The sequence below is a fragment of the Oreochromis niloticus genome, linkage group LG8 (genome assembly GCF_001858045.2).
Source record: "Oreochromis niloticus isolate F11D_XX linkage group LG8, O_niloticus_UMD_NMBU, whole genome shotgun sequence".
Classification (NCBI taxonomy): Eukaryota; Metazoa; Chordata; class Actinopteri; order Cichliformes; family Cichlidae; genus Oreochromis; species Oreochromis niloticus.
Window position 1 is genome coordinate 13,369,418 of NC_031973.2, and position 12,235 is coordinate 13,381,652.

Sequence of the window (12,235 nt, forward strand, 5' to 3'; positions counted from 1 at the left end):
GCTAAACAGGCCAACAGCACTTTTGGCCTATAGGCCTTCCTTTGACCAGGCGTAGGAGGGGGTCAAAACATATTAATGATTCTGTTGGCATGCTTGTTAAAGTGAACCACAAAGGTCGATCCAGCTGAGAGCAATGCATGGGACAGTGCAGCTTGAGATGGTCAGATTTTAGAGCAATTTCAGTGCAAAACGTTCTTCCGTAAACTGCTTGCTGTTTTATTTGTTTTTGTTTGGTTTTTTAAAGGTGCAGATACAATAAATTTCCCTTTAAGTGAAGGTAAATGTGGTACCACGCTGGCTGTGATGAGAAAATCATAAACCAGCCTCAAACACGAGCTCGTCACGAGAATGAAAACTTTTCTTCCCGGCCTGGAATCAGCCACATGTAAAATGGCCGGAGAGTCCAGAGAGCGAGGGAGGTCTGATGGATGGTGCTTCAATCCCTCGGCGGTTCTCCAAACAAGGAGACGCTCGATTACACTGCAGGATCAAAAATGCTGAATGCACACACTCCCCTCCAGAGTGAGGGAGAAACGAAACGTCCACAGACCTTCGAGAGGTAGATTCTGTTTCTCGGGACTTTGTGCTTTGTCTTTGGTGACCAAGTAATTTCACTGATTTGGTACAAAACAGCAGGAAGGCATAGCTGGCTCTTATATTGCCAGTAAAACAAACGCAAATGAGCATTTACTTTCCTCAACACCCACGGCTTTGGTGCGTTTGCATAGATAAAAGTGGACTGTGAGCACTTCCCCATCTGTCTAGGAGGCAGTTGACCACTCTCAAATGAGGCCAGTCGTGGTAGAAGAAGCTGCACACTGCAAAACGCCTTTTCTTCTTCTTCTACTACTGAAAATTTGGTGTACAGAAAGACCGACAGCAATCAGTTTTCTTCAGTAACACCTTCACAGACTTGCATGCCTCAATTAAAGGGTTGATGTAAAACAGAGTTAAATGTTAAGAGTTGTACATGTTATAAGTTTTCCTTTAAAAAACATTTCACGTGCTGTCAGCGGTAGAGGCTCTTGTTTTTTTTTATGTGTGCATGTCATAGCTGCCTTTTAAGATAGATTTAAAGTTCGATCAAATGTTCGGCCAGACGTTTAAACGACGTGAATTTATCTTTTGTTTCTTAGATATCGTGAGCTGATTTAAGAACAAAGGATTTTCAAGCCAAGTCAAACACGTTCTGTGATGTCTCTTTAAGAAAGGATTTTTAGTTAGACTTTGATGGTCGAACAAACCAAATACAAACTGTTTCTTCCTGCCTGTTGAATTCTAATGTGCTCGTGCTGCTTTAAATGTCAGGCTGGAAACGCATCCAAGCCCACATAAATAATAAAAAAAAATTAAAACAAAATATCTGCATAATCTATAGGTCATAAATCTTTAACGTTAGTTTTCTTTGGAGGTTTTGTGAAGGGCTTAGAGAGCATGTGGGGACTCATGGGTCATGAGGTTATTCATCCCTGTGGATTCAACGGCGGCATTAGTGGTCAGTGCAAAAACACTTCAGTATTTTTAAAATGTACAGCCCAAAGACGACACACACACACACACACACACAAAACTCTTCATGGTTTGAATAAGGCAAGCCTCTTATTCAACCCAGCCACTGCTCACAGCCATTGAAATCTAATGTAATCTTCTTGTATTTGAGCTGATGGCACTGGTTGAAGGACGGGCCATTTAGAAAAGGAACGATCTTATAGATGCGCTCGTGTAGTGCCTTTGAATGAACCCTCAGAATTGTTGCGCTCATTCAAAGAGAGAATGCGTTCTCAAGTGGTTCATCTTCTACTAAAACGGGGACAATGGGATTGGAAAGTAAGTAAAAGTAGAAGATGGTGCAACCAAGATCTGCTTATTGAATTCTGAAGCCTATAAACGATTTGGGGAGGTCAGCAGCTGGAGACACTCGTCTTCAGAGGAGGGCAGTGCTTTGGGACTGTGCTTTGACCTTGCGTTCCTATTGGTGCAGAGTCTGGATCTACCACCGATCTCTCTTATAGATACAAGATACCCTGTGCTGTCAGCAGCAACTAACAAGGTAAAACCTTTAACAGCGCTGCTTGTTGTCATTTAGGCATGTTAAGACGATGTCACGAGGGTCTGCTTACTTTTATTTGCAGATAACATAATAGATGTTTTCTGTTAAAATGCAGTTGTGTGCTGAGCCTTGTTACTGTCACTGAAGGGTTCGCTAGACTGAGACCCGCCACCATTGTGAAGCACTCTGGCTTGTTTGGATCTCGCTAAGGCTACAGCTGAAAGACGTTATTAGGACACGACCCTCCTTTTGTGACCTAAAAAGGATCATTGGAAGGTCTGCAAAATTATGTCCTTATTACTTAAAATCCATTTTATACCATCTTGAATCTTGCTTTTTGCCATTTTGCACATTCATAACTAACATGAGTGACTTCACCTACATGTTTGTTCAGATCTGGAAACACAACAAAATCACTAAAAGTCCAACAGGGCAAAAAGCATGAGTAGATATGCGACAGTGTAAATAGGTGAAAGTTTAGCCAGATTAACTGCACTGTCTTTGAAGGTACAAAAGGGATTATGTGCAAGGTGCAATTCCAAGAGCATGCCAATGATCACTTCATCACTACCCAGGTTAAGGTCATAGATGATTGACTGGTGTTAAAGGATACTGTTGGTGTGTTCCCTCTGAGAGCACCAAAGAAGCCTATGTAGGTATCAAAAAAGTGTTGACTTTACCTGTTGCATTTATCAAAACTTCTGTGAACTTATTTTTGACTGAAGATGAAGGCAGCGGTACTGATGAAACATACAGCATCCTTGGTCTATCTTCTTCTAGGAGCCACTGAAATTCAGAAAACTGAAGCTTAGAAGGCATCAAAATGGTGGCAGACGCTTATAAGGCCTCCCTCCAGCAGGAATCCGTGCTCTCGCATCTAATGATAAGTAGGCTGGTATGCAGTGTATACTGTCATTTGCCTGGTGATCTACTGGGCTTTTCAAATAAAGATATGCAGAAGAGCGCTCCTGAACATACAACCATGAAACAAATGGGCTATAGGAGCAGAAGACCACACTAAATGAACAGGAAAGTGAGGCTACAACTTGCACAGGCTCACTAAAGCTAGACAATAGAAGGTAAAAAATGAGTCTGAACTGCAACATTTAGATGATCGGGTGAGAATCTAGCATAAACAACATGAAAGCATGAATCCATCCTGCCTTGTATCAGTGGTGGGGGATATTTTCATGGCGCACTTTGGGCCCCTTGGTGCCAGCCGAGCATCATTTAAACACCACAGCCTACCTGAGTATTGTCCCTTAAGGTGTGACCACAGCGGATCCACCTATACTGCTCGTGTGAGGGTCACACACCACGCCACAAAATTCAGATAATCTCAACTGACTTCTTGAGCATGAACTCACTATCTCTATTAGCCTCCACAGTCACATGAGCTCAACCCAAAAGAGGACCTTTGGGATGGAAAAGGGATTCGCATCATAGATGATAAATCTGGAGCAGCTGTGTGATGGGATCATGTGAAAATGGACCAAAATCTCTGAGGATGAATCTGTGCCACAAAGAATTAAAGCAGTTCTGAAGGCAAGAGGAGGTCAACTCAGTACCAGCAAGATTTACTTCACAAAGTGGCCAGTGAGCGTATTTTACTATTGAGTATAGATCTAGGCCTAAATTTCAGGGGTAAGCAGATGTGCACAGGGTTTATGACATGTGGGCCTAAAATATTTTTATTAACTAAAAGGAAGTAAAAAAAAACAAAAAACCCTGAAAATAGCAGCACATAGGTAATTAAAATGTTTTTAAAAGTGAATAAATGGTCGGATTAGCTTACTAAACATATATATGACTAACATTTGCAATTGTTAGCCGATATAATTGGTGGTCAAAACTGTTTGTAACTTGCTAAAAACACCGATAGACAGTTGAAATTATTACCTAGATGTATGGTTTAACAAATTAGTAGATATACATAACAAACAATAAGTTAAAATGGCTACAATAGCTGCAGATTATATAGGAAAAGTAGCCTAGCTAAACGTGAAATAGTTAGCTAGCAATACTTAACTAAATATAATGGAGCAACGATAGTTTGGTCATAATTATCAATACATTCATATTATCTTCTGCTTATTTAAAAACGTGTTTTAGTGGTGCTGAAATAATCAAGGTCTTCAGGTTTTTCTTTTTATATATACAAAATGATGTTATAAAAGTAAATAATTGAGTTAGTAATAAGTAACAAATATAAAGGCAGAGATTCGGGGAACTGAGTTGCACTGTAGAGGTCAGGGATATTAGTGTCCTGTAATAACAATCGATTCATGCTAGTTGACTGAGTAAGCAGAGAGAAAAGTCCCGGGGAGTTCAGTTTTATTTTAGCTGTCGGGATGTCTGGGTAGGTGTCTGTCAGAGGTGTAACTCCACAGGTTATGACATACAGACTGAAGGGTGAGGGCTACTCACCAGAGTAGACACCATCCAAGAATACCAGAGATATGGACAAAGACAAGCTGAACATGAACCTGCAGGCCATGGTCTGAAGAATTTGCTTCAAAGAGCAAGAAATCAACGTAGAAAGAGGAAAAGGTCAGTGTATATCCGTAATGCAGTTTTTTGTTTCTGTTTTTATGAAATCTATGAACTTATAGTCTTTGCATAGTTTTTGTATACATGTGATGCACATACAAGGTCGTCTAGTCAGGCTTGGCAAGATAGGTTATTATGTTTAGCCTTTAGCCTAAAATAAAACGTTTACAAAGTGGAGGTCTTGTAAAATTCAGTTACATAGTGACATGCAGCTAGTTTTTGTCACAATGCACACAAAATCATGCAACTGGCTTTGATTAGAGACCTTGTGTTAAGTACTGGTCAGGCTGGTTCAGCACCATGGACAGATTCAGCAAATTTCAGAGTGAGCAAATGTCATTATTCCACTGATAATTATTATTATCAGTGAAATAATGATAATTGGTAAAGAAAGTCTGTTGTCGCTAATGTTGTGAAATGGTCATCAGTACAGCTTGTGGATGAATTTGAAATGCAGATGGAGCTAGAGATCGAGATATTTCATTGTAATGCTTACGAACAAAACCCACATAACTGCCAAATTCACGTACAGTGAATCTAAAACCTGGACATTAATTGTTTTTTACAGGTTCTAAATCTTATGTTAACAGTGTATGTAGTTTTGATTGGACTGGATGTTTCTTACAAAAAAATCCTCTTAGACATGCTTCTGCCTTTGCATTTTTATGTACACAGACTTCTTCCTTTGACTTATTGATCAAAGAATCCAATCTTTTTGAAACATGACTGCTCGAGTTTTTCCAGTGATAATTTAAGTTGTAAAGTTTGGTGTTTCTCATTCTTTGTGAGCAGAGAGGACAGAAGGTATCAAATCAGCTGTAAAGGGTACAGAAGGGTGCTCCATTATCACTGAGAAACCAAAGTAATACAATGTTTCATGGCCAGAGATGAAATAGTTGTTTTACATGTGACGCACACCGATAGAGACAGGGTGGTGATGAAGCAGAGGCCCTCCTGGTTACACTGCGTTTCCTTAAAAACAAAAATCTCCCGGCGTAGCTTCAGCTCCAAGCTGATGTGCTATAGGGAGCTGAGGTCACTGGTTCATCCGTCAGAGAGGCTCCTCGCTGATGGATGGCACTCAGAGCAACGCGCGCCCAATCCGCTGTAGCCCTAACCGCCGAGAAAAGGCCTTTGCAGGCAGAGAAATAAATAAATAAACAGCAACATCAAAGGGATGTTCAAAAGAAAAACAAAGCCTGCACACGTTCGTTTGCAAACACACACACAGAGGCGCACATTGGCTCTCTCGCACACATCCGGCGAGAGAGAAAAGGGAGGCGGAGGGAAAAAATACAAAGGAGTGAAAGCGTACACATAGTTTACTCTCCGATGACACTCGGCTTGAAGAAAATCCAGACAAAACAAGGCAGAGTGGCGAAAATTGGAGCGTTTGATGGTTCGATATTCATTCTGAACAGACTCAAAAACAAATATCACGCCAAAAACTATATACAGATTCACATTTGTTTGTTTGTTTAAAAAGAAATCTACAAACACCCTCAATGATTTTTATTCCAAGTCTTTCGGTATCTCACTGTGGGGATTAACTGACACCTTCACATACTGGACATCCAGCTGAGGTTCAGCAGTCATCAGTAAATCTTCAAAAAACTATTAAAGAACATATTTCTTATTGTCCAGGAAGCCCAAGAAAAGATCATGTGATCCCAGTAACATGTGATCTCTGTGAAGCCTGATATTGTAGCTCTTTCCACCATACCGTAGAGATGAATTTTGATAGGATTTGCAAATATTATGGGTGTGCAGCTATTACAGTGCATATTGTGCATTAGATGGAGGGATTGCCACAAGCAGAAATGATTTCCTGTTTCGTTCAGCGATGCATTTTGATAATAGGCTAGCAAACAACCTGTTTGCAGTATTGTGTTGAGGTTTACAGTAATTGTACAGAACTTGCTCTGGACTTCATGTTAGGTTGCATCAAATGTTGCTGACATCAGTTTATATGTAGATGATGATACTGTTTAGAGTCACACACTGAATTCCACTTCTTATACCAACTTTATAGTATCCAACCATGGAGCTGATGTAACGTTGCATATATCTTGCTGAATTCAATTTGAGAGTAGCAGCACAGACCAGCCAATCACAGCTGGTAGAAAAATATACTGGAACTCACAAAACAAATTATTTTGCGTCTTACTTCTAAGTATTTCTTCACCCCACGCTCCACCTGCCAAGTCCCACTTTAACCCTTGCCAGTGGCTGAAAGTAACATTTGCTTGACAGTAACATAAAACAGGCTATTGTCTGGTATATCCTTTAAGCAAGAACGAAATATCTGCCATTTGTTGAGTCCCAGTTAGGACAGTCTCCAGTTGCTCCAATGGTAGTGCCGTCCTGTATCCGGCAACTCACACAGAATGTGAAAAATGTAAGAGCCTTTTGTTTGAATGTGTCAAATAATCTACTTGCACTCTGTTTCTGGACAGAAATCTGTCTGCTGGGATTATAGAAGAGCACCAAGAGGTCAGAAAGGAGGCAACAAAACTCCCCCCAAAAAGTTGAAGAATCCTGTATGAGGTAACTTAAAGCAATCATTCAAAAACAAGTTTGAATTCGGGAACTTTTACCCCCTTGAAGAGTCTTAGGATGCTTTTAAACATGTGGCTACTTATTGTATTCCAACTCAAAAAATGCATCGTGATATCGGTTAACACATTTTCCTTCACTTCTTTCCTTTTGAAGACACGCTCAAAAATGATAACATTTACATTTATGGCAGTCATCACAGATGCACCGTGTTCTTCTTTGTCTCCTTCAACCGATTCCTGGGAACTGGAGCTAAATGTTATTGTTTCCACGATCGTGGATATTGGCAACCGGGAACCTCAGCAGATTGTGAGTGCTTTGGTTGGTTAGGGAGCCTTGCTTGCATGGCCTTGAGTTAGTCAGCATGGGCTCATCCCATGAAATATTGAGGAAGCTGGAAGGGCTGGGCTGGGGCCTCACGTTGGGTGTATGTGTGTGTGTGTGAGTGTTTTTGTGTGATGGGGAATGCCTGACGGTGGAAATAGTGGATGTTGTGTCAGCTCCCCCAAACCAAAACAAACACCTATACCCCCCCTCTCCCCCCAGTGTACTCCTAAAATCAGAAAAGTGGATTGCAATATATCTTCCATTGAAAATATACCATTCTCTCTCTTGTTTTCGCACCCGACTCCCCCCTCCTGCTCACCCCTCTCTCTCCTTTCTGTCTTACACCAGCCTCTCCTCCTAGATTTAATCTCATCCTTATTCCTGTACCCTTAATCTTTTTCTTTCTTTACATCTCCATTTCCTCATGCAAATCAGCACCTCTCATCTTTCAGATTATTCTCCTTCACTTTCTGCTCTTTCTCTTTCTCTCTGTTTTCCAATCAGCCCACAGAGTTGCTGCTCTGTGTGTGTGTTTGTGTGTGTGTGTGAGTGTGTGTGTCTAGTCAGTCAGTGAGCTGAGCTACTGTACAGACAGTTTAGTACAGTTGAAAGAGCACATCAGACTTCTGCCCTGCTCTCTCTGAGGGCTGATAATATGGGCCCTTCTTACCTGTTAGGAGCTAGTGAGCCGCTGCTCCTCCCTTTAAATGAACTTCAGAGGGGGAATCAGATTGACAGGAACACAGAGAGGGCTGCCTCGTTTGACTGGCGGTCCTGTCAAGGTGAACCCAAGGTGCTGTCTCGGGCCCCGTATTGCTTTCCACAAGGCTGCCCTGGTGAGCTGATTGGGTCTTAATGGTGCAGTAATGACCCAAACAAGCTCTCGCACACTTATGCGCACACCCCGTCTCGGCCAAGGGCGCGCTATTGCAACCCATTTTGGAAACTTAAAGGTCTAAGCCAGCTAATTTGGCAAGTTAACATCAGTTGAGCTTCCCTATTAATCTTTGTTTCAAAGTATGTGAGAGAAATATAAGGCGAGAGTAGTAAGTGTTTGAGAAACCATTAAGAGTGCATGGTCTCGTTTTTCTCCCTGACAGATTCTGCATAGTAATAAAGGCGAGGGGAAGCCTCTCTTTAAGCCTCAGCACCTTAATAGCCTGTATGATGACACTTTATCTATAGTTTGTGCATATAATCACCAAACTAAAGGGGGCGACCTCAGGGCGTGGGTTCACCCACTGACATTTGACATCTTTATAATTAACTGGGAAGGTCTAATCTCTGCCTTCAAATGACGCGTGGCCGCATTCCATTTAATATGCTTATAAGCACTATGTATTATTCAAATATGCTGATGAGGCTCCGTTACAAAACAGACTTTTTGACACAGGTTTTTCTCTCCCGTCGTGGTGGGGTACGGGGCCACTAATGGACGTGCAGGGATCGGAGAGCAGCAGCCCTTCTGAAATTTTCATTCCCTGAGAAAGACGACAAAGTTTTCTCCTAAATCCTCTTTGTCTTACGCTCCTGTTTGAATTTAAGCAACTCCGGAATAACAGAAGCTAAGTGAATGCTTTTCAAGGTGCAAACAAACCAAAAAGCTCTTAAAGCGAATTCTTTCTCGTAGTATAAGACCTCATTAGTATTAGGACAGGGCTGCTTGTGTGGCTTTCTCTGAAGAGTTTTAATAGTTTTAATAGTTTTGGCCAGAGATGTTTGGAAGAATCAGCCATCTTTAGACCGAGGGAACCAGCAGAGCTTTTTATGGATGCGGGCTCTAACAGGGCTGGAAGAAAGAGCCTCTTATGTTCACTTTTGGCTTGAGTTACTTTTGAGAGGTTGGTGGTCGCTGGGTCAGAGGCTTCAGTGAGCCGGTAACCACTACACGAAGCCCTCAGTCCTCACCGGAGCTTTTCGGCTGCAGCAGAGCCTCACCGCATTCCCAGCCTTCCATCCTCTCATTTTAAGGAAAGGAAGGGAGCTAAAAATCGCCGAGCAGCGTATCTTAAGACGCTATCAATGTTTTCGCCTTTTCTTTCACCAATCCATATTCATGAATCTCTTAGAAATTAAAAAATCAATATTAGACCACAATTAGACTGTGCTGAGGTCATGCGGTCTTGTTTTTTGGAAATCATACAAGCAACCACGGAGCAGCTACTATAACAACAATGGAAAATTATTTTAATGAATGCATTAAGATACAAGGTCATTACAAACTAGAATATTAATTACATCTTTTGTCTTTTGAAACCACGTTTTTTGCACTAAATGTTGGCGATCTGCAAATCTAAGTGTTCTTATGATGTTTACGAAGTCTTTTAACTTTAAAATCATGGTAGATTTGGAGTAATTAAGAAAATGAGGCAAACTACTTTTTTCATTAATTTCACTATTATGTTGTCTGAAGCAAATATACAGTCCCTGGATGAGGCAAGTGCAACCTCTTTTTAACTGCGTATCATTTTAATACTCTGGTCTTCTCAGCAGGAGAAGAACGAGGCTGTGTTATTTATATAACATAGGGGGCATTTTTCATTCGTTCCTCTGCTTAATTGTTCGCATTGTCTTCAAAAAATCTAACATCCGAAAAGGTGAAAAAGCAGTTTGCTTAAAAACAAACAAAAAAGCCCCCAAAAAGCAAAAAAATCAAACAACGTCTGGTGCATATGCCCTCTGTTTCAGGTTTATCCCCAGCCTGCTGTTTGGTTGTTACAGGGTTGATATTGAACAGCATTGAATCACCTTTTTTTTTGTTCCTTAAAGGTTTGTAAAAATTTGTAAATGAGTTCTTGCATTTGTTGAAGGCATATTTTCTCCCTGGTGCCCATGGGTGTAGGGTGTGTGTGTGTGTGGGGGGGGGGGTTTATTGAGTGTGCTGTTGTTGATCCTGGGCCGTGAATCCTTCACTGCCCTCTCCTCTGCCTGGAGCCTGCCCCCAGCCTCTCCACAACCTCCCACTGAGCTCCCTCCGTGTTCGGCTTCAGCTCCGACTTTTCCGTCTATGCGGCTCACCATCGCATCTCCCGCCTTCCCATCTCGTGTCCCTTTAAACTAAACTGTTTTCGCTCTTCTTTCTGATTCTTGTGTTGCTTGGGTACCTGAGTTTTACAACCCTCAAACTATTCCCTTTTAGAGACCCTCGCAGGTGTTTTTCACCTGCCTTCAGCCCACGTGTACACTTTACCTGCCTGGGTCTCTTTCAGAAGCAACTAAACAACAAAATGCTTAAAGCTTAATTTGACTTTAGGTTTATGTAACAGCTGTTGTGTTAATTGGAGACACACAGTGTTGCAAATCCGATGTTTCTTTAACTCGTTGGTAAGAAAATCACACCTTTGGAGTTACACAGCTGTAGAAAGTTAAAAACTGAGCACTTTTGAGTGGATGATAAAGAGTTGGCCTGGTCGTAAAATACCAAGTAACAAAGTATATGTGGGGTTTTTTGTTTGTTTCTGTGTTTGGTGCTGAAGTCCCACCAAGAGCACACAAAAAAGTCACCACGAAAACCATAAAATACCATAAAAGAAGCTTTTGTTAGCTTTAGAAAGATCCAGATGAACTGTAAGAACTCTGTCAAACTACAGTACTGTGCTGTGAAGCCTATCAGGCTTATCAGTATAATGCTGTCAACTGTTTAGCTGCTAGATTCCCAACTGGAACATTATTACATTTTCACAAATGCCTTGATTGATGATTTTATTATAAACATTTGGATTTACATGACTTAGTTTATGGGATCCCATTACTGCTGTTAAATCACCATTTAACTGGTATCTTTGGACTTTGAGAAGCCAAAGCTTTAACTCTCATCCAAGAGGCTTCTTCAGTTCTATTACAAAAAGTGGCGACCCCTGGGACTCTCCAACCCCCACTGGGGGCTAAATACCTGGGACTCGCCATTTTTTGTTTTGGAACTGAAGAAGCCTCTTGGATGAGCGTTGAAGCATTTCACAAATTTCAAGCTCCCAATATTTCTAAAAGATACATTTTTTTCATAATTTAAATCAGGGGTGTCAAACATAAAGCCTAGGGGCCAGAATTGGCCAGCCAAAGACTCTAATCTGCCCCATTGGATGGCTTTGGAAAACCTGAAGTAGGCTATAAATTTTGGACTTTTAACTGTATTTTCATGAATTTTACAGCTTTTCCTACTGATAAAGACCGCCTCCATGACCGTTGACGATACACCAAAATAATTAAATGATAGATTTCTGTAGTTTTACACATTTGCTTCTTCCAATTTAAGCCCAAAGATTCATGCTGACAGATTTCTTTCATTTACTACGCAGCATTTTCTTGTCATGTAGAAAATACTCAACATACTATTGAAGTTGCTCTTCTTTTTCTTATATTAAGGCATCTCACTGATTAAATGTGTAGCTAAACCTTGTTACACTGACAGAAATTGGAATTTCACTGGTCCGGCCCACATAAGATCAAAGTGCGTTGTATGTGGCCTGCATTGAAAAAGACTTTAACATCCCAGTTTTAAATGTTATCAGCACACTCGTGTTTTCTTATGTTTTTGTCTGAATGCTTTTATGTTGTATGGAAAGGCTTATAGAAGGCATAATTCTCATTATCTACCCATGATCATATATCCCATAGCATATAACATGAGCCAAGCCTCGTGCCAAAGGTGCAGTATAGACATGAGCAGAATCTATGAGAATTTTATTAAAAAGTGCCAGACAGAAAATGATGCTCTGCACAAATATGCGTGGGATACACATAACATCTTGTGCA

At 41.0% G+C, this 12,235-nt stretch overlaps 1 protein-coding gene across 1 annotated transcript in view; it reads left to right on the forward strand.

The window, feature by feature from the left end:
- Window positions 1-4,355: 4,355 nt before the first annotated feature.
- Window positions 4,356-12,235, forward strand: part of tcf7l2 (transcription factor 7 like 2) — a 106,096-nt gene continuing 98,216 nt past the window's right edge. Inside the window, exons 1-2 of the mRNA XM_013269466.3 lie at window positions 4,356-4,600; window positions 7,057-7,147. The gene's annotated coding sequence lies outside the window, so the exon portion shown is untranslated. The remainder of the gene's footprint in view (window positions 4,601-7,056; window positions 7,148-12,235) is intronic.